Here is a 24,196-nt window from a genome sequence, read left to right as displayed (position 1 = left end):
CTTTGTCCCTTTTTTTCGCTTTTTGTTTTCTTCACAGGGCTGCGAGAATTAGAAAGCTGTAATACTGTATGTTCAGATGTTACTTGTAGCAAATCACGTTCACGAAATCTATATATCTATACTCAAAGGCTGTACCCGTTGCAGGCACCTTACAGCTGTACAGGTACCGTACAGATCAACCAACTGCTATTCCCAACTAAAAATAGTAGACAGTCATGCTGATGCAATCAAGGGTACCGGTAGCCTACCGTATGTCAGTACGGAAGAATTCGCCTTCGATACGATGTTGCATTTTTATCAAACAGAATCTATTAGTGAATCTTTTTGGTAGACTAACTATGTCTATGTGTAAACGCTGCGCATACGGTACAGCCTACCGGTATGTAGGTATGGTATTTGCCGGTCTGACAACCTGTACGGTACCCCAACCGTTCAAATGGAGTAAGATTTGTGCCTTTTTCGAAGCCACATATTGATAAGGTGGATAAAGGAATGCAACAGGCCTCACAGTCGATTCAATCTAGGAAAAATCACCTGAAATACCTATGCACTATGTGTGTATCGAGGTAGGCCAACATAAATATTGTTTTCGATACCTACCGGTATGACTGTATGACATATTCAATATGATAATTCTCATATGAAATAAATTAAGCAATGCGTTCCATCATGCATTTTCATGGAGGCGATGAACCAACTGATGAATACCCTGACCCTATATCACATTCTTGTCGCCCAACAAATTGTGAGGTAAGGATTACTTATGCCATAATTAAACTTTGAATCCGAATTTAACAGGATCTGTCACCGGATACTTCATTTGATACAGAGACGTGCGAAGTGAGAAAGGATTATCAGGGATCCAACCAGATCTGCCCCCAGACTCTTTAGTTGAAACTACCTCAAGTGCTTCTGATAAAAATGACAGTGCTTTGTCAGACAGCAGAAAAATGTAAGCAATCATCATTTTATTATGGTTGTCTGGCATAAAACAACACAAAAAGTCAACCTACAAACAAAATGCAGAGAAAACTGGAAGTCGAGCATAACTTAAAATAGATTTCAAAAAGTACGCGGCTACCTACTAGAAAAAGAAATAATAATGATAAAAGGGCACGCGAAAATTAACAAGATTTAGAATCGGGCAACCCTTTTAACGTAATTCAATATGAGAAAACACATACTTCTTCCAGCATTGGTGTCACATTTGCTAACTGTGAAAATGATGAATAAAGAAGGAAAATTAATATTGAAGACTTCATGCAGAATATTTTACAATCCATTGGTGATAAAATGATGTTACTTTATGGAGGAAGCTTCGCATGCATGCATGTGTTGGGTATTTAATTCATACAGTGTAAACATATTTTTTTTCTTGAGCAGGGTTATAGTTATTCAATTACATTTAAATGTACTGCCACATCTTCTTATGCCCTTTCTGCAGAGTGCACATTTATTTTTATCTTGTTTGTAAGATCACTTTATATGGTGCTTTTTAGGTAGCGTGACATGCACATTTCTATTTTTTAAATCGTCATGCCAACGTGACAGTGTCAGATTATCTATCTCCATTCATTGCGCGAGAATTTTTTCTTGATATTTTTTTTTTTGAGCACTGTTATAGTTTCTACATTTAAATGTAACTGAATAACTATAACCGTGTACAAGAAAGAAAATATGTTTACACTGTATGAATTAAATACCCAAGTAACCCAACACAATGTGTTGTGCGATTTTCAATTTTTTTTATAAATAATCATATTTGCTATGCCGATTTTATGCCTTTGTATCCCCACAACTAATCGATCAATTAACGAAAAACTAATGATCCTCTGCTGCCCACTGACGGCTTGTTGGAAAGCTTATTTAAAAACTCCTTTGTACAAACAGTTGGGCATACTCCACCATTACCCATGTTGCCTAATCCACCCTCCTCGCACAACTGTCTGTATGAAGGACCATATTATACTTATTTGATTTATTGCATTTTATGCTTATCATAAGGGGTGTATGCCGCACGTTCATGTGTTTTAGGCCAGTCTGGTCTTGTGTATACATACATACATACATACATGTCCGGTGTGACCATGGTGATTGCAATATCATTTTTTGTGCGGACTGCAAAGTCACACCAAGCTGCTCCTGCAACCTTATCCCTGCACTTGGTAGTAACTGTGGTGTGTGATAAATATCCTTATTTTGTTAGGATGTTTTGCATTTATCACTGTCATATAAATTACAACTTGTTCATAATCACCTGATAACTTTAGAACCGAACCAAGTGGTGGGTGTTTGCCCATCTGACTATATAACAATGAGGTAGTGCTCAGTGAGAGCAATTCTTCCATATTATCAGGAGATGAAACCAGGCAGCTTTAACAAAATAACTCAGCAGTAAAATCATTGTAAGACATTATGTCTGTGAATGGAATTGTTAATTAATGAATTTAATTCTATTATTTCGACGTTTCATTGCTTTCATGGTTCTTGTTTGTTGTGCCTAAAAGCATATATCTGGTGTGTATTTTTATCCTATGCAACACAATATCTGGAAAACTGTATAATTTGTAGTAATTTTCTTGGATTTACTTGCTTGTTCCTTCATCATATATTTTTTATAATCTGTTATATTCTATTTCTACACTGAATGAATAAACTATATTGTAAAACCTATCAGATACCCGACTGTTTTTGGTTGAACCGGTATGATTGGAACTCTGGCTCGATCTAACTTTGTGGGCTTAGCACCAACTACAGACGACAAAACTGTTGGATCTATTTTGTTCTCTCCATATAGCTTGTTACCAATGCTGGGAAAGGTTTGTACATGCTTGGCTCGGCCGAAAATCTTTTATTCCCCTCAATGTTGGATAGTCTTGGTTGGTCCAATGATACAGCAACAAGCACTAGTAGTTCTGATGAATAGGTAACAATTTTTAAACCATGTTTATCACTATAACATCATTAGTCTTGTAATTTTATGTGATATGTAATCGATCATAATACCTCAACAAACCTGTTGAATCTAATCTTTCAATAGTATATTTGCACCCATCTTACTGAGCTAATAAATCTGTAAGTGCTCTCACCGTGCCTAGCATGTACAAATTGCATCAGAGACTTGGTGACTATCCAGCGACACCACTATTTGAAGATGATGTGGTGGCAGAGACTCCTGAACTTATCTATAGCACTTGGCTTTGAAATCTAGCGTTGAACCAAGATTGACGACTGAACCATCATGGATGTATCTGAAAAAATATTCATCTGTTCATAATTACAGATTGCTGTAGTTTGTGCAATGTTTCCAAGAATGTATTTAAGAGACTTCTCGAACTGCCCCTGCATTTCATTTGTTCCTATACTAGGATAGGATTGGATTTACATATTTATCCCGGGGGAGAGGAAAGCCGATAAGACGGCTTATCCATATGGCAAACCACGGCCTCTCGTCCAGTTACCATTCCAAGTCTGGTATGGGATTAGTTATATTGTTTGTTTTCGGAAGCATGGACTTGGTGGTGGAGGAAGCCGTAACCGACCAGCGGTTAGGTGAACCACCCAACGACGGCGAGGAGTCCAGCAATCCTCTCGCACATAACCATCCCTGCATGGGATTCGAACCTGCGAACCCATCGAAGGGCCACGAGTTGGACGACCCTGGTCTACAACACCAATTGAATCTAATATTTTTCTGCTAAAACCTCAGCATAACAACAAACAAGACTTAAATTATAGAACCCTCATCCTACTTAGAGTGGAAACAGATGAAATGAACACACTTCAGCTGAAAACCTATCCCTGGCAAGTTCCGGGCCACAGGCTTCTACATATTCAACATTTTATTATTTTGAAAATTTGTATTGCGAAAATAACCAATATTCATTTGTTCAAATGACTGCTAAAATGTACTGACATTCAAGAAATTGAAAAAATCAATTCGGAAGAGGTGCTAAATTTTATTCTGGCTCTACAGCTTTGAGACAGGAATGTGTCAACGTAATGCACACAGACACAGGTGCAATCATAGTTGTTGCTTTCGTTGCTATTTAAAAGTTTAGTAATTTATTTCTTCTGCGAAAGACTCGCCAAGTGACGAAAAATCAACATAACTATGTTTGCTTCAAATGTTTTAGCATGCAAGAATTATTTGTTTGTTAGGCTTAAGTTAACCGGGTTCCACATATTTGTTGGACACGAAGGCGTAGAATAAAGCACTGCTGCACACTGCCTTGACTTGACAACACTTTTACTATAATCCTATCCATAACAGTTGTTTCTCTTCATGACCTGAACAATATAAATAAAAATACAGGGTTAAAGATAGTATATTGATGAAGTGCGCTAGATATTAAAGAAGCAAACTCGACCTAGGCAATGACTAAAACCGAATAATTTATATTCGAATATGTACAGATTTTTTTGTATTCTGAAATGCTATTTTTGAATTACATAAAATCCAATGTATATTTAATTATATGAATTTGGAAAAGTAAAACAGTAGAGTATTTATAGTTTTCAGATATTAAATGAAGGCTCTTTTGTCTTCGATTGTGATTGCATGTCGAAAAACTTTGCTCTACTCTAAAATCATGTGACACTAGTTTTGCCTGCATGTAACAAGAAATGACTAATGGGAATGATTTTGAAAAGTTTGTCACATCTCGGTTACTTGAACAGATCTGTGACAATACCAATAAGAAATTTACCTTGAGCATTTGGTTGATAAAGTATCCTCATATTATACGAATAATACAGATTATACACACAAACTAAAAATAATTTTCATTTAACAGCTGATACTAAAGAGGCTCTTATTTTTACTGAAAATTGCGAACATAAATTTAGGACAGTTCACATACAAATAAATGGCATTTAAATAGTGACAAACTCACAAATTTGCTCCTCCAATAGAGCTGATAAAATTGATCATCATCATGGCACTCAGACAGTTTACTTGACTTGAAACAGCTGTAGAAATAAATGAAAAATCAGAAAACAATGTTACATTAAAGAAATAGTTATGATAGCATGAACCATTGCATTCATGATAAGTTATTGGCAATATATATTCTAGTTATCAATATACTCATTCCTGCATTCTAGCATTTGGTGAAATTCATGGGCATGGTACCACAATATTCTAGTTTCATTTTATATAGCAAGAGTCAGAATCATTAATACCATAAATATCGTACATCTGTGCATACAGCATACCTATAACATGCAATATGATTTTACATTGGTGTATATCAAAATATCCAGCCAACCTTCTGCTATCTATTCGCTCCTTGTCTATTTTTTTGATCCAACTTCGGGACCTTGCAGACTTGTGAATTAGCCGATCGTAGGTAAATCTCAGTTCTGCTCATACACAAAATATAACTAAAAGGAAACTTTTGGGCACAGGTAGATTCAAATATCTGAAAATATATTATTTTTGTTAAAACATTTTGAAGTTTATATTACTGTATTAGGACTAGGAGTATCTGTTCGACGGTACTACTGCGCAACTGCTTATTCATACATACATATCATTATCAACAAAACTATACTAAAATACTGGGCCCTATGTCTGTTTATGACAAGAACCCTTATAGCAATAGACTACTGGTACAACTGTAGTCTACATTTAAGTCGAGATTTACGTCACAGAAAGTTAAACCACCTTTTTGATCCGGACTTAAACCGCCGATCCAAAGTTAAACTCCGATTCGAGGTTAAACTACATACCGGTAGGCTTTTCGCCGCTTTTGGAACTAAGTCAGGGACGGTAACGGCAATGTGAAGGCGGAATAACGTTAATAATAGATCACTTGACAATATGGTATAACTTTAGAAGCACGAAAATACCGCCATCACTAGTGAAATGCCATCTGAAGGCCTTCAAAACGAGCAACGCACCGTACCAGTCTATCGCCCTATGCCCTACACAAGTCTGAATATTTGCAATGTTTGTCTGAGCGACCAAAAACAATAAAGGTCAAAGGTCGGGGAAAGGTCCATAGTGGATAACTTTCATTTATTCCAACCTATTTCTTACCAATGAGATTATGTACGGACCTTCATTTACTAATTTTTATCTGAGATATGACTTAAAATTATTGGCTGAAAAACGGGACAAAGACCCAACAAATACTGAAAAAAATCTGAAAATCACATAGCCAGTATTTATTAAGTTACTGTTAGGTTATTGACAGAAATAGACCGTTTCTAAACTCTTTGTATTGAAATGATTCATTTTTTTAATACTTAATACGCGTTCGCAGAACCCCGATCGTGTTAAAAATTTGATGAAAAAAATTTGCAATGGAATAAGAATCGAACATTAATATATCATTTCTTTTTAATGTGAATAAGAAGATTCTTTAAACAGGGTTATTGTCGAAAATATCGTATGTCTCAAAAACTTACGTATGTCCTTATTCTTCTTCAAATCTTTGTAGTCAGAATCTCCTCTTCCATCAATGAATTTAAACACCGTTATACAAATCTACATTCTACGTTGGTCAGCATACATACATAGACGAGCAGGGAATCGCCTGTATCGGTTTTTATCTGCAATCAAATTATAAGTCATTAAAACAGTGTTTATATTCATTATGACGTCATATTGGACCGGCCTGGTAAACAAGGAATATACAGTAGTGATGAAAATTTAAAAACCAAAAAAGTACCAACGTATAGCACCTACGCTTTTAACATTTTTCACAGCTGATGATGACTTGAAACATGCGTAAATAAATTCTGTCACTGAACCATTGGGTTGAAAGGAAATTGGCACAAAGAATGTCAATAACAGCAATTGCGATTTAGTAAGTGATAGCCTATAATTAATGCTGATAATATAAAACGAACATAACACTGAAACGTTCCTATGGGAAATTTGCTCAAAGTCACGAAAACTCAAAGTGAAGCTACCGACGACTACTAATATATCAAGAGATACTGACACTATGTATAGAGTTGAATAATGGTAATGCGAGTTAGTAAATATCAACTGACGCGAAGCTTGGAGCAGTTCGTGTTAATTTGATTAAGAAACAAGAGAGCTATGCTCAAATATATGGACACGTAGCGCCACCCAGTGGGAATAATTTCGATGACGTCATAGCGAAAAAAAAAAGTGATAGCCTTCTGGAGAAAAATTTTATCTTCAACCACTGAAAATTTCAAAGCAATTGGTCCAGTATTCGAAGAGAAAAGCGATTTCTTCAAAACGTGTCAAAGAACAAGGACACTAAGCATAACAATAAGAACAACAACAACATAATATTGAAACGATCGCTATGTCCACTACGTGTCCAATAACTATGAGGTATTGAATTTCAAATACCGGTAGCTGAATCTCGTGGACGAAAATCTCGAAGCATAGAATATTTTGCCTGATATTTCACTGACTGTGAACGGGTCAGAATTCAAAGTAAACCGACCTTGACGGCTAAAACTGTTAGACTTCCCAATGCATACCGCGAATCTATGGTTGTGACCATTTCTGCTTACTTATTGTCACCATCAAGAATTAACACTGAAGATGAGAAGAATAAACCTTCAGGTAGATTGACTTGAGAGAAAAAAAAAACACTTTAGAGTTTAGGTGTATGTCGTATATGCGATAATATCGAAAAATTGCTGGCAAGCAGGTCGAAACATTAGAAATACGGTATGAAGAAAATGCATCGAAAATGCTAAATGACTATCGCGGATAACTTTTTTTTATTTTAACTTATTTTTTACCAATGAGAATATGTACCGACCTTTCATTTACTAAACTTTATCTGAGATATGACTTAAAATTAGTAGCTGAAAAACGGGCCAACGCGCCAACAATACTGAGAAAAATTTGAAAATCACATAGCCAGTATTGATTAAGTTACTGTTAGGTTATTGACAGAAATAGACCGTTTCTAAACTACTTGCATTCGAAATGATTCATTTTTTCAATACTTGAGATCATTTGGCGTTTTTTAAAAACATATAAATGCATAAAATCGCGTTCGAAGCACCCCGTTTGTATTAAAAAAATTGATGAAACAAAATTTGCAATAGAATAAGAATCGAACATTTTTCTTCAATATCAAGAAACGAGTATAATTATAGTATTATTAAAGCGTATTAGTGTTTCACTATGTTTCTTGATATAAACTTTTATGTGCGTCGGTAGGTCAACTGAACAGATAAAAGTACTGAAAGCTGAAAGTGATTTTTTGCAATCGCTGAAGACTTGAGCACACCGCACAACACGATTTTCAACTGCGTTTTGCAGGTTCAGTAATTGCTCACAGTCATCAGTTGCGGTCACGTTTAGTCGTAGATGCGCCTGTAGTAAAATATTTCTCCGAACCCGGACATGCAAATGAGAAATAGAAGATGACACGCAATATGAGCAGAGTTCAAAATCGTACTCCACAAAAGATTGTTCCAAATGTTTTCGGAGTCTCTAGTAAAGTCTGTCTGGTTTTTATTTAACCTTCACAGAGGAAAGTATTACTCAGGGCACCTTAGCCCCTGATTCAAAAACAAAGAAGCCCAACGTGGAGTAACTTTTCTGTGAAACGTTTGGATCTGTTTTACAAATCCTGCAGCTCGGATGCATTGTCACTGTCTGTCTGTCTAGCTTAATATTCATTGTTAGTTACTGTCTTCGGAGACGTTTCTGATGTTTAGTATTGGTTTTAGTATTTTAATTTTGCAGTCAGAAATACCAGTTTGGATTGAAGTTAGAATCGGGGTTGAATGCGAGGTGCCCGATTGTGGATAAAATATAATTTTTGACTGCAGGATATGGCTGTATTATAGTTATACTAAGTAAATAACAGCTGCTTTCATATTTTAGCCATGCAAGTTACATTTAGTTTATTTTGGATTAAACTTTATTGGATAGTGTCACCTAGGGATCTAAAACATGGGGTATGTATCTAATCAGTCTCAAATAAAGTAATCTATATATAATTTTATGCATTTAGTTATCTGCTGATATTTGTAAATTTTAATTGCCACTGTACACCACTGTAAGATTTGTTTAGATATCCGCATGTTATATTCGGTTTGTTCATTGTTTTCCGTAGGTTTCATTCGAAATGTCGATGTTCCTGATTTTGTTTCAAGTACCATCGTATTAATTGTTATGAAGTTGGATTCAATTGCGGCAAAACTTTGAGGCACAGAAAGCGAGATGGGCACTTTATCGCTGTGAGTCGAGTTGCTTGAAAGCTGAATATAGTTGACAATAAATCGATTTGGCTGGGACAGGGCATGGGGCACGTTGACAATGGTCTCCATTCACGTAAGCCAGGAAAGCAGAAGGTTAACTCATTCCTACATATACGTGTGTATATATGTGTGTGTATTATAAATTTATATAATTTCAACAAGAAGCGGACATTAGGCGTGGGAATACAAGATATTTACGGCGCATCTGAAACATTATGTTTAAAACGTGGCGCATGGTATGTGAAAGGTTGGCCACACCTGTTATAGTTAGTCAACGTCCCTCCTTTTACTGTGGCGAATAAAGGACTCACCCCTCCCAGTCCCCTCGCTAGAAAATTTGAAATTTTGTTGCCACGAGGTAGATGCACGTCGCACAATGCGGATCAGGGAGTCTGCTGTGCAATTGTATTTTATTAATGATGGGATTTCCTATTTCGCGTTTGACTCATGCCATACGTTGCAAAATGATTATCAGGTGGGAATTTGATACTTAGAATATTGTTAGGTTTATTCATAAATTACCCAAATAGGTTTTGAGGATTGCTCTAATATATGCAATGTTATATTTATCATTGTCTTATTTTGTATCCTAGCATACTCGAGGCTGTTCTTTGAGTCCTTGTCAAAAATAGTCAATTTATTATTAACACCAATACTGAAGTACTAAGACTGTTAACACTGATGTCAACATCAGATGTGTTTCAGGCTGATAACAAAGTTTCTTTCAAAGTTTCTTGTTGGTGCATATATTGAAGACAATAATTTGGATTCCAAAGGACAGGATACGACTTTAGTTAGCTCGTAACTCGTAACCGTAGTGGGAAACCTTACTTCAAACTACTTATCCCACATGCACAACCTTTACATTTGCTCAATTTCTGATGAATGAGCTAGTATGAAAGGGAGGTTTGAAGATCATAGTGCCAGTATTTGACAAGTCAAAGAAAGTTAAACTCACATATTTTATTATCCACATAATTTGTTTCTGTTATCATTCTCTTAGAAGTATTTTGTGGTTCTCGTGATTGCATCGCATACGGCACCGATGTCTAGCAATAGAATGATGAGAAATTAGATTAAAAAAGGCGATACTCGCATTCGCTGAATGCCCGTAAAATTAGAATTTTTCACATTATAAAAAATAAGGAACGGGTAGATATAATTGACAATCTTCCAAATACATGATATGTGGCTCAAAGTAATTACATTTAATCTCAAACAAACTTTGTGATATATATATGAAGACGTTGTTGAATTATTACTTGTCTTAGGGAATTGGATGGAGCAAGATTCGAATCTAAATTTACATGCGTGTCGAATGCATAGATTTTCTGGAATCGTATTGAAGATCGATTTCTCTACATCTTTTACCGATACAATATTAATTTATGTTTCTACTAATTGCAGCATCCGTTATATAAGATCTACCCTAGGGTGGTCCAAGGTTGCGAGGTTGGCGTGACGCAAAAACTTTTGGCGATGTCTCGCGGGCCGCAGAACGAGAAAACCCAAAAGTGATAAAACATCGGGAGTTTACCCATTTGCTCCTTGAGAAATATCGTGATATTTTTGGCATTTTTCTTCATGTTTGATTTTGTAATGTCCGCTAAAATTATATTTTTTCGTGGTAGAAATTACTTGGAAACACGCCAGACCCCGTCATTGAACGTTGTTGGGGAAAGGTAAATACGTTTCCTATTTCTTGTTCACCCATTCTACACTTATTGTATGATGAATTTATATATTTGACTAATTTCGTTACTTTTAGCGTGATCAGGTCTAGTGGTATCGTCAAATGACAACCAAAATATATGTCTAAGATGAGACTCCGGACCCAGCTAAAAAAAAACTGGATTGCGCGGCGCTATGTCAGGTCTGCGTTTCGTCATTGCTGTCACATGGCCACGTCTCTAAAATTGAGAAGTTACTTAAGGCGAGCTTCATGTACGAAGTTTGGATGAAAGCGCGATTCATCTCATCAGCTTGATCATGTCTGCACAAGACAATTTATTTTCCTCGTACCGACCACGGGAAGTCATTTCCATCCTGGTAGAGTCTTGACGTTTATCTTCTTTAGTACACGCTAAAATTGTTCTACGGGCGCAAGGAATGTGTGCTAGGGCCGCGGTTCGGACCACCCTGATCTACCCTATAAAGCTCGGTACAAGCAGTACTTAATCATATTCATGTAACTTCTATCCTGAAATCCCTACTGACATGCATTCTTAAATCATCATAGGTTGTTACTAGGGCTGGGAATGGTTAACCGGTTAACCGATTTCATATGGTTAACGGTTATGCTTTATTTTAACCGTTAACTGACATCTCAGGTACAAATCATCTTTATACCGTACAATTTCGTCAAATATGATTACGTCATCGCAAATTTATCTTTTGCGGCGTTTAATTCAAAAAAATCTTACTAACTGTGTGGGTAAGGAATCAATAAATGTAAAAAATAATGGAAGCACCAAGTTTGCTGATAATAAAAATTTACAATGATGAATTCAAAATCAGTTTTCGGTCGATTTCGAAATATATTGTTCACGATTTCATTGCAAAATCGGATATTCAATGTCATACAACAAGTGTGCAGTTGATGCCGTTTTTCTTTATGATATATATCTCGAAGTAGAATTTGCACATAGAACACTCAAAATTTGTCACATAAATGACGTTTAAGAACGGAATCGAGTTTTCTAAAATATTTCCACACGCCCGAACCACGCTGCCTATCTTTTGCAGCAGAGGAAACATGAAACTATCTCGATTCGTGAATAATTTTGAGCGATACCGGAATAAGAACACGCGGAATTGCTTTATGACCATTATGACGTAACAAGCTGAAATTATAATCATTACCTCAAACGTCACGCGGCGGTTAACCGGTTAACCGATTAATTTCACCCGGTTGACGGTCAAAGAGTTTTCCCTAAAATTCCCAGCCCTAGTTGTTACTGTTCCATCCGAATGTTGGCCAGGGTAAATATTGACGTTTTTACGTAAACTGCGAAGGCGCGTCTGACGCACTAAACAATAGTATGATGTGAGTTTGTTGATTAATTAGGATAATTGGTAAATTGGAAGCGCAATAGTTGAATATCTTGTCTCAGTCTATCTCAGTATTCGGTGTGAATCAGTGTTTACAGGTGCTGTATTGTTGGTAGTACTCGTTATGTATCTGTTGGAAATACCAATTTGTAAATTTACAAATTCTTGTAAGAACTGAGGTTTTCAAGTGTAATACAAATATATTTCAGGGCAGTATTACAGTTAAACTAACATAGTAACTACTGCTTTAATATTTTTGTCATAAAACTTGAATTATATTTACATCAGAGCATATTTCGTTTGGTTGTGTTACTTGTAGAACCAGGACATAACGTATGTATTATACTAAATTAGGTTTTGTATGTGTTTAATCTTTATCGTGCTGATTGACTTGAAATATAGAGAGTTGTGATATTATAATACTGCAAAATTGAGTTGTCTATCCGTATGAAATATTGAGTTTATGTTCCTTGTTTTCAGCAGATGCCATGTTCCTGATTCTATTCCAAGTTCCACCGTGTTGACTGTTTTTGTTTTGAATAAACTACACAGATTCTTAGTTGAATTACATTGGGACAGCACTTTAAAGCACAGACAACATGCTGAAACACTTTGCCCTCTCCTATCAAACACTGGTAACTGGTTCAGAAACAAATCGTTTAGTTCGTAACAGGACTTGTTTATTGGGGGCGCGTTGTCGAAATCTCTAACCACTAATAATAAGCTACGAATGTAAATTTTATTTTTATTTTGAATAGTCGGAAACATTTCTAAAATATTGCATTTGAAGAATATCCTAACGTGAAAACCAGAAGAATGAGCATGTATTCAAGTATTCAAAATGGAAATGAAACATTACTAATGTTTCTAGAGAAAGATCAAAAGCTTCCTTCATCACCCTTCCGAAAGTTGCAAAACCATCTACACATACAGCTAAACTCACATCTTCCATTAACCTTCTGATTTCTGGTTTTCTTCTCGCTAAAGATATTTGATTTTTGAGTCGATTTCTCATGCTCCACATTTTTAGGGAATATTTGCAAATGAGCGTTCTTGGCCTGAATCGCTTGTTATCTGGATAAAAGAACTCAATTCATATATTTTGTTGGAATCATTATGACGTCATACAAAACCTATGTCTTAGCAGTTATAGGTGGATAAAGACGCCGAAACGGCAAAATTATAACCGCATATAGAAGTATAGGCTGAGGTATGTTTCGTGATTATGACGTGTTGTTTCGGCCATCCACATACATATGTCGGTTCTTTTAATCACGCGCGTATCAAGTCTTGCGATCTGGTGGATATCGATATTTAATTTTTTTAATTTATTGCGGAATTACTGTGCGATCATTGTCGACGAGACGCTAGGAAAATTATAAGGATAAATTTGCAATCCCCATCTCCAAATTAACTTTATTTTGATTGTTATATTTCGTATCGGCTTTGATCTTCCTTATCGTCACTGTAAAATGAAAAAGTGAACAATATCTTTGCTACTGGCCTCAGAATTCGTTGTATTTTCTGTCACATCCATGTTTTTGCATTAAATATAAACCATGGAATGTCGTCATTGCGGATCGGTGAGAATTTCTGATATGATTGACTTAATGTTATACTTCATTTAAGAACTTGTATCAATGTTTCGAAATTTACAAATGTGAATAAGATGATTCTTTAAACAGGGATATTGTCGAAAATATCGTACGTCTCAAAAACTTACGCATGTCATTATTATTCTCCAAATCTTTTTTGTTGGAATCTTTTCTTCCATCAGTGAATTGAAACACTGTTATACAAATCTACATTCTACGTTGGTCAGCATACATAGATAGACAAGCAGGGAATCGCCTGTATCGGTTTTTATCTGCAATCAAATTATAAGTCATTAAAACAGTGTTTATATTCATTATGACGTCATATTTGACCGGCCTGGTAAACAAGGAATGATACAGTAATGATGAAAATTTAAATACCAAAAAAGTGCCAACGTATAGCACTTACGCTTCTAACATTTTTACAGCTGAGCATGACTTGAAACATGTCTAAATAAATTCAGTCACTGAACCATTGAGTTGAAAGGAAATTGGCACGAGGAACGTCAATAACAGCAATCGCGATTTAGTGAGTGATAGCCTATAATTAATGCTGATAATTTAAAACGACCATAACACTGAGACGTTTCTATTGGAAATTTGCTCAAAGTCACGAAAACTCAAAGTGAAGATACCGACGACTACTAATATACCAAGAGATACTGACACTATGCATAGAGAGTAATAATGATAATGCGAGTTAGTAAATGTCAACTGACGCGAGGCTTGAATCAGTTCGTGTTAATTTGATTAAAAAATAACTATGAGGTATTGAATTCCAAATAGCTGAATCTCGCGGAAGAAAATCTCGAAGCATAGAATATTTTGTCTGGTATTTCACTGACTGTAAACGGGTGAGAACTCACAGTAAACCGAATATGACGGCTGAAATTGTTAGACTTCCCAATGCATAACGCGAACTTATGGTTGTGACCATTTCTGTTTACTCATTGTCACCATCCAGAATTAAAACTAAAGGTAAGAAGAATAAGCTTTAGGTAGATCGACTTGAGACAAGAGTTAAAAAAAAATAAAACTTTAGAGTTAAGGTGTATGTCGTATATGCGATAATATCTAAAAAATTCTGGCAAGCAGGTTGAAATATTAGAAATACCGTATGAAGAAAATACAGCGTAAATGATAAATGACTATCGTGGATAACTTTTTCATTTCAACCTATTTGTGACCAATGAGATTATGTACCGGCCCTTCATTTACTAAATTATATCTGAGATATTACTAAACATTTACTAAGTAACTGAAGAACGGACCAACGCGCCAACAATACTGAAAAAAATCTGAAAATCACATATCCAGTATTCATTAAGTTACCGTTTGGTCATTGACAGAAATAGACCGAATCTAACTTCCTTGCATTTGAAATGATTCTTTTTTTTTTCATTACTTAAGATTATTTGGCATTTGTTAAATATATATATACATATACAAAATCCTTGTAGTAGAACATATAAAGTAGCAATAAACTAGAAGCAAACATTCCCTTTTGAATGGTCTAGCTAGGAGACTTGGTTGTTTTCTTTACAGAACCGTGTTCGTGTTCGAGATAACACTATATATAACATTGCAGAGTCGGAAACAATTCACGACCAACTGAAAATCCCAGATATAATCAGTTAAAAATTCATTGGAAATAAAATTTGCAATGGACTACATTTTTCAAGATATTAAGAAACGAGCAAAACTAAAGCGTATACGTCTTTAACTTTTATTCTAAATATAAACTTTTATATGCGTCGGAAGTGCAACTGAACAGCTAAAAGTACTGAAAGCTAAAAGTGATTTTTTTTAACAATTTACAAATTCAACCAAAACTTGTTTTTGATGACGAAAAACAAAAATTACAATTAACTATAAACCAAACAAGCCTATTCCTTTTTGATCGCGACATAATTGCTTTCTGTACAGTAACGCGTTATATTTGATACTATTATACAATATTATCAAGTTTGGAACCATTAACGACTAAAAATAGTATTTATGTTTGCAATAGTTTAGACAGCTTCATACCTTCAGATATGATGAGATACACTATCAACAGAGGAAAGTTTATCAATGAACTACGAATCAAACGTTTTTAATTTTTTACGTCCAAAATAAACATATATACTAAAATTGGCATTCGATATGCACATATTCAAGCCATGCCATGCAGTCATGGGCATGTATTCCGTGATTCTGAAAATTAAATATTTCTGTTGTTGCTAGGAAAGAATTAAAAGCTTACTTCATTAGCGTTTCAATAGTTACAAACCCGCCTGAAATAAATACCAAACTCACATTTCACCGGAATTACCCTATTGACCATAGTCCATAGTATATCATACTTTGGGTTCTTCCGCAGGTAATCCAGAGTGAATAAATGAGTGCGTGAACTCAAGTTGGGGTGAAATAATTTTATTAAATGACGATAAGATTACCGACTATACGAAAATTAAAATCAAATCAATTTCTCGTGTTGTGACGAGATTTCGGGACCACTTGCGCAATACAACATTTTGAAAAATATGAGTGATTATATTAATTCAATAATTTGGATTTTAGCAAAACATTACGTTGATATGTGAATCAGAAGGTTCCTCAAAAGCATTATATTCAAAAAAAAATATTACACCTCAAAATCTTACGCCTCTCATTAAGCTTCTCTAAATCTTTGTAGTCAGAATCTCCTCTTCTATCAATGAATTGAAACACCTTTATATGATTCTACACTCCACATTGGTCAGCAGCAAACGGCAAGTATTTGTCTGTATCGGTTTTTATCAACAATCACATTATAACTCCATAAATAATGTTTCTATTCATTTTGACGTCATTCTGAACCGATGGCCAGTCTGCTGGTGAATAAAAACGGATATAATGATTACAAAAGTTTAAATATCAAAAAAGTACAGACGTTTAAAATAAATATCTTGACTTAAACTTTCTCGACGTGTTGTAAAGAATTTGTACAGAAATTTACGTATTTAAAACAATTTATGTAACAATTCTATCATACATTTCTTTCAAAAAAGATTGTAATATTGGAGAAATTCGACCTCGCGCAGTTTCGACTACCACAGACTTAAGCCCACTACATGGCAAGAGTTTCAACTGCATTTAAACACCTTTATACAATTCTACATTCTACACTTGTCAGCAAACGTAGATAGACGAACAGCCAAATTAGATTCATTAAAATAGTGTTTATATTCATTATGACGTCATACTGATTTGTAAACCGGCCTGGAAAACAAAGCAGCATGAAATAATGATGCAAGATTAAATACCAAAAGTTACCAACGTTTAGGACCCACGCTATTGGCATTTTTCACAGCTGAGGATAACTTACAACATGCATAAATATATTTAGTCATTGAAACATTGGGTTGAAAAGAAATTGGCACAAACAATGTTAATGACAGCAATCGCGATTCAGTAAGTGATAGCCTATAACTAATGCTGGCAATATAACACGACCATACAACTGACACGTTTTCATTGTAAATTTGCTCAAAGCAAAGTCACGCGAACTTACTCAAAAGATCTTTGATCTCAATCTGGTTTACTTCATTAGCGTTTCAATAGTTACAAAATAGCCTAAATACAACAGCGAACTCACATTTCACTAAAATAGTCTTATTATCTTTTTCTCTTATCTGAATCTGGTTTGTCTTCTCCTCTTTTCTAAAAGAATTTGTGTATATTTCTCTAATGCTTCACAGTTTAATAAAAGTCGGTCTTTTGCTCGTATCGCTGACTCTCTGGAATAAAAATAAAGCATGTACTGCATAGTTTTAACTAATTATTGTTCATGAAGAACCTATTTCTAACATTTCAATGTGGACAAATGAAACATAAAAGGCTTAAGCTTAAGCGCACTCGTGTTTTCTGAATGTATGTGAGATTAAAGATTCTCACGCTCGAGAAATACCTGCAACAAGACCGAACAACTCATAATATTTAATTAAAAAAAATATCTTGACTAAAACTTTCTCGACGTATTTTTTACCAATGAGAATATGTACCGACCTTTCATTTACTGAACTTTATCTGAGATATGACTTAAAATTAGTAGCTGAAAAACGGGCCAACGCGCCAACAAATACTGAAAAAAATCTGAAAATCACATAGCCAGTATTGATTAAGTTACTGTTAGGTTATTGACAAAAATAGACCGTTTCTAAACTCCTTGTATTTGAAATGATTCATTTTTTCAATACTTGAGATCATTTGGCGTTTTTTAAAAACATATAAATGTATAAAATCGCGTTCGAAGCACCCCGTTCGTGTTAAAAAATTGATAAAACAAAATTTGCAATAGAATAAGAATCGAACATTTTTTTTCAATATCAAGAAACGAGTATAGTTATAGTATTATTAAAGCGTCTCTGATTATTCACTGTAATTAGCAAATTGATAGCAAGCAGCTAATATGCATTGTCACTGTCTAGCTTAATGTTTATTGTTAGTTAGTGTCTTCGGAGACGTTTCTGATGTTTAGTATTGGTTTTAGTATTCTCCGTTTTGCAGTTAGAAATACCAATTTGGATTGAAGTTAGAAGGTGCCCGATTGTAATTAAAATATAATTTTTGACTGCAGGTTAGGGCTGTATTATAGTTATACAAGATAAATAACAGCTGCTTTCATATTTTAGTCATGCAAGATACATTGAGTTCACATTGGATTAAACTTCATTGAATAGTGTCACATGGGGATCTAAACATGGGGTAAGTATCTAATCAGTCTCAAATAAAGAAATCTATAAATAATTTTATGCATTTAGTTATCTGCTGATATTTGTAAATTTTAATTGCCACTGTACACTACTGTAAGATTTGTTTAGATATCCGCATGTTATATTCAGTTTGTTCATTGTTTTCTGTAGGTTACGTTCGAGATGTCGATGTTCCTGATTTTGTTTCAAGTACCATCGTATTAATTGCTATGAAAGAATTAAACAGATTTAAAGTTGGATTCAATTGCGGCAAATCTTTGAGGCACAGAAAGTGAGATTGGCACTTTATCGCTGTGAGTCGAGTTGCTTGAAAGCTGAATATGGTTGAAATAAATCGATTTGGCTGGGACAGGGCATGGGGCACGTTGACAATGGTCTCCATTCACGTAAGCCAGGAAAGTAGAAGATTAACTCATTCTTAAATGTTATCAAAACAAGAAGAACCGTGTTCGCTCGCGATGTAATCAAGTGTGGATGAATGAGTGAGTGAGATCAAATCGGCGTATAATATAATTTCATAAAATGACGAGAAGATTACTGACTATACCGAAAATTAAATCAAAAATAAGTCTTATATTGTGACTAGATTTCGTGACTACTTCAACTTGGAAAGTAATGAATTTGAAAAAATACCAGTATCTGAAAGCTACAGACATGAGTAATTTTAGTCAATAATTTGATTTTGAACAAAACAACGTAAATATATGATTGCTTTTTAATGTGAATAAGAAGATTCTTTAAACAGGGTTATTGTCGAAAATATCGTACGTCTCAAGAACTTACGTATCTCATTATTCTTCTCCAAATCTTTGTAATCAGAATCTCCTCTTCCATCAATGATTTAAAACACCGTTTTACTACGTTGATCAGCATGCATAGATAGACGAGCAGGGGAATCGCCTGTATCGTTTTTTATCTGATATCAAATTATAAGTCATTAAAACAGTGTTTATATTCATTATGACGTTATATTTGACCGGTCTGGTAAACAAGGAATGATACAGTAATGATGAAAATTTAAAAACGAAAAAGTACCAACGGGTTGAAAGAAATGCACAAAGAATGTCAATAACAGTAATCGCTATTTAGTAAGTGATGGCCTATAATCAATGCTGATAATATAAAACGAACATAACACTGAGACGTTTCTATTGGAAATTTGCTCAAAGTCACGACTCACGAAAACTCAATGTGAATCTACCGACGACTACTAATATACCAAGAGATACTGACACTATGTATAGAGAATAATGGTAATGCGAGTTAGTAAATATCAACTGCCGCGGGGCTTGAAGCAGTTCGTGGTAATTTGATTTAGAAATAAACGAGAATATCGGTCAGAGACCGTTGACTTAGCGATCCAAAGTTAGGGGATCCCCCAAAACAGCGCTCTTACTCAATAGTGACACTTTGTGTCCCATCACTAATCAAATAATATCTTACAGTCTTACTTACTTTGATCTTTGATCTTACTCTTACTTTGATCAATATCAAGAAACGAGTATAAATATAGTATTATTAAAGCGTATTAGTGTTTTACTATGTTTCTTGATATAAACTTTTATGTGCGTCGGTAGGTCAACTGAACAGATAAAAGTACTGAAAGCTAAAAGTGAATTTTTGCAATCGCTGAAGACTTGAGCACACCGCACGGCACGAGTTTCAACTGCGTTTTGCAGGTTCAGGAATTGCCTCATTGCTGCTCACAGTCGTCGGTTGCGGTCACATTTAGTCGTAGAAGCGCTTGTCGTAAAACATTTCTCCGAACCCGGACATGCAAATGAGACATAGCAGATGACACGCAATATGAGCAGAGTTCAAAATCGTACTTCACAAGAGATTTTTTCAAATGTTCTCGAAGTCTCTAGTAAAGTCTGTCTGGTTTTTATTTAAACTCCACAGAGCAAAGTATTACTCAGGGCAAACTTAGTTCCTGATTCAAAAACAAAGAAACCCAACGTGGAGTAACTTTTATGTGAAACTTTGGATCCTTTTTACAAATCCTGCGCCAAAAAACGAACCCGCCACCGCTCTGACTAAAAAAAGCAATTATCCAGTTAGGGTTTGGCTTGGGGTTGGGAATGCTGATTACTCCGAAAATTAAAACTTTTAAATCATTTATAACCCTAACTTTACGAATGATTTGCTAATTTGTTCTTTTAAAACTTAGCGGGGTGTTTGTCTCAAATCTCGCATTTTCCCATTATTGTCAGGGTCTTGGTATAAAAGAATCGAATAATTATGTGCTAAATAATGATTTTCATTGCACTAGTTCAGGGATAGCGAACTTTTTTCGATGAATGGGTCGAAAATAATATTTTTATCGCGTAAAAGAAGAGAGTGGGTCACATATATTTAATCAATGTTTGTATCTATAAAAAAAACTTCTGAAACAAATCTTATGAGTTTCTGTTGGTGTTGGTGTAGTTTTGGGCTTTACTTATGCAGTACTTCTATCAGGGACTTTTTATGGCATTCGATTTTATGAAATAAGAGTACGAAAACACGGATATGAATTACCAAAAACGTTTATGACGATGCGGCAAACTATTTCACTGTTCCAAAGCGTCTGGAGGGAATTCCACTCTGATAGTGTTATATTTTTTGATCAGTTTTCAACCACATTAAGGCACTTCTACACTGACCCGTTGTTATTTCAGATTTCTAGGTTTTTATTTCAAGTCTGAAATTTTTTTTTCTCAACGGCATTGTAGGCGATAAACTAATAAAAATCAAAGTGGCATCTAGTTCTCGTATTATCTCGACGTTGCGAGAAATAAACAGATCAATTGCATTGTTATGTCATTAACTATATCAGAGCCAATAGCTGAATAACGGTACACGGCGGAGCAGACTTGCGTCTAAGATTAGGGGTTTTGAAAATATCCATACCGGTTCAAAAATTAACAATTTGAGAATAAGCGATCGCGGCCCCGACGGTACATTATAATAGTTTAGTTATTGTTAGATTAATTTATGACCGGTTTTATCAATTTTTATTACTAATATGTTAGCATTTTATTTTTATTTTATTCGTGCCTTGGCGGGTCACGAATAAAACGCGGTGGGTCACTTTGTGACACGTGGGTCAGTGGTTCGCCATCCCTGCACTAGTTCGTTAAGAGTAATTGTTTGAACTTGTTATTTAGACACAGTTATGTTGAACGACAGCTCTGCTATAAGGACTCAGTTCAGTTCTGGATATAATGACGCATTACGTTACGCAATGGACGAAAATCGTCTGACGCAGTGTCCCATAACAGTATTTCGACAGTTTTCGATTAATCACTGTAATTAGCAAATTGATAGCAATCAGCTCGGATGCATTGTCACTGTCTAGCTTAATGTTCTTTGTTAGTGTCTTCGGAGACGTTTCTGATTTTTAGTATTGGTTTTAGTATTCTCCATTTTGCAGTTAGAAATACCAATTTGGATTGAAGTCAGATTCGGGGTTAAATCCGAAGTGCCCGATTGTAATTAATATATAGTTTTTGACTGCAGGTTGGGGCTGTATTATAGGTATATCAGGTAAATAACAGCGGCTTTTAGATTTTAGTAATGCAAGATACATTGAGTTCACTTTGGATAAAACTTTATTGGATAGTGTCACCTGGGGATCTAAAACATGGGGTATGTATCTAATCAGTCTCAAAAAAAGTAATCTATAAATAATTTTATGCATTTAGTTATGTGCTGATATTTGTAAATTTTAATTGCCACTGTACACTACTGTAAGATTTGTTTAGATATCCGCATGTTATATTCGGTTTGTTCATTGTTTTCTGTAGGTTTCGTTCGAGATGTCGACGTTCCTGATTTTGTTTCAAGTACCATCGTATGAAGTGTTATGAAAGAATAAAACCGATTTTAAGTTGGATTCAATTGCGGCAAAACTTTGAGGCAAAGAAAGCGAGAAGGGCACTTTATCGCTGTGAGTCGAGTTGCTTGAAAGCTGAATATAGTTGACAACAAATCGATTTGGCTGGGACAGGGCAAGGGGCACGTTGACAATGGTCTCCATTCACGTAAGCCAGGAAAGCAGAAGGTTAACTCATTCTTGAATGTTATCAAAACAAGAAGAACCGTGTTCGCTCGCGAGGTTATCAAGTGTGGATGAATGAGTGAGTGAGATCAACTCGGAGTATAATATAATTTCATAAAATGACGAGAAGATTACTGACTATATACGGATAATAAAATCAAAAATATTTCTTACATTGTGTCTAGATTTCGGGACTACTTCAATTTGTAAAGTAATGCATTTGGAAAAAATACCAGTATCTGGAAGCTACAGACATGAGTATTTTCAGTCAATAATTTTGATTTCGAACAAAACATAACGTTAATATATAATTGCTTTTCAATGTGAATAAGAAGATTCTTTAAACAGGGTTATTGTCGAAAATATCGTACGTCTCAAAAACTTACGTATGTCATTATTCTTCTCCAAATCTTTGTAGTCAGAATCTCCTCTTCCATCAATGAATTGAAACATCATCATACAAATCTACATTCTACGTTGGTCACCATACATAGATAGACGAGCAGGGAATCGCCTGTATCGGTATTTATCTGCAATTAAATTATAATTCATTAAAACAGTGTTTATATTCATTATGACGTCATATTGGACCGGTCTGGCAAACAAGGAAGGATACAACGAGAATATCGGTTGGAAACCGAAGACTTATCGATCGATAGTTGGGGAATCCCCCAAAACAGAAACAGCAGTTTCGATTCATCCGCTCTTGTAACTTGCGCACTGCGCATCGCACACACACACTCGGCGGGTCTCAAAATTCTCTCGCTTTACAAAAATCTAGATCACTATATCAATAATTGATTGATAACTCGCTAATTATACGACATAATTCGCCCAAATTCAATAGGCTTCTGGTCCGATATAAGATGAATGCACATGCGAAATCTGGAGCAGATTCAATCTCGCTTTCGTGAGATATCGCGTGCATCTAGCAGACAAACATACAGACAAATACCTATCAACATACTTACTGATTGAAATCGATAAGTAATAATGATGAAAATTTACATACCAAAAAAGTACCAACGTGTAGCACCTACGCTTTTAACATTTTTCACAGCTGAGGATGACTTGAAACATGCGTAAATGAATTCAGTCACTGAACCATTGGATTGAAAGGAAATTGGCACAAAGAATGTCAATAACAGCATTCGCGATTTAGCAAGTGATAGTCTATAATTAATGCTGATAATATAAAACGAACATAACACTGAGAAGTTTTTTTGGAAATTTGCTCAAAGTCACGAAAACTCAATGTGAAGCTACCGACGACTACTAATATACCAAGAGATACTGACACTATATGTATAGAGAATAATGGTAATGCGAGTTAGTAAATATCAACTGCCGCGAGGCTTGAAGCAGTTCGTGTTAATTTGATTTAGAAATAAACGAGAATATCGGTCAGAGACCGTTGACTTAACGATCGAAAGTTAGGGGATCCCCCAAAACAGCGCTCTTACTCCACAGTGACACTTTGTGTCCCATCACTAATCAAATAATATCTTACAGTCTTACTTACTTTGATCTTTGATCTTACTCTTACTTTGATCAATATC

General features: G+C 35.2%; 1 protein-coding gene and 2 long non-coding RNA genes across 9 annotated transcripts in view; 2 read left to right on the top strand and 1 right to left on the bottom strand.

Annotated features, from left to right (window-relative positions):
* Positions 1-24,196, top strand: part of LOC144428077 (S-phase kinase-associated protein 2-like) — a 287,944-nt gene that overhangs the window by 150,562 nt on the left and 113,186 nt on the right. The window lies entirely within an intron of this gene.
* On the top strand, positions 9-2,678 carry LOC144428160 (uncharacterized). The gene is made up of 3 exons (XR_013478161.1): positions 9-566; positions 799-952; positions 1,194-2,678. It is a non-coding gene; the product is annotated as an uncharacterized LOC144428160 (long non-coding RNA).
* On the bottom strand, positions 2,290-23,132 carry LOC120336581 (uncharacterized). Of its 5 annotated transcripts, none has more exons than XR_013478154.1 (9): positions 23,024-23,132; positions 17,479-17,620; positions 16,505-16,714; positions 6,415-6,558; positions 5,271-5,423; positions 4,896-4,971; positions 3,090-4,290; positions 2,682-2,915; positions 2,290-2,419 (listed from the first exon to the last, which is right to left on the bottom strand). It is a non-coding gene; the product is annotated as an uncharacterized LOC120336581 (long non-coding RNA). The 5 variants fall into 5 exon arrangements; XR_013478153.1 differs by lacking the exon at positions 23,024-23,132 and adding an exon at positions 19,379-19,806; XR_013478155.1 differs by lacking the exon at positions 23,024-23,132 and adding an exon at positions 19,379-19,806 and having other exon boundaries at positions 16,505-16,711.

The sequence above is a fragment of the Styela clava genome, chromosome 10, assembly GCF_964204865.1.
Source record: "Styela clava chromosome 10, kaStyClav1.hap1.2, whole genome shotgun sequence".
NCBI classification, from domain to species: Eukaryota; Metazoa; Chordata; class Ascidiacea; order Stolidobranchia; family Styelidae; genus Styela; species Styela clava.
Note: the sequence above shows the minus strand (reverse complement) of the source record. Positions and strands in the feature narration are given on the sequence as shown.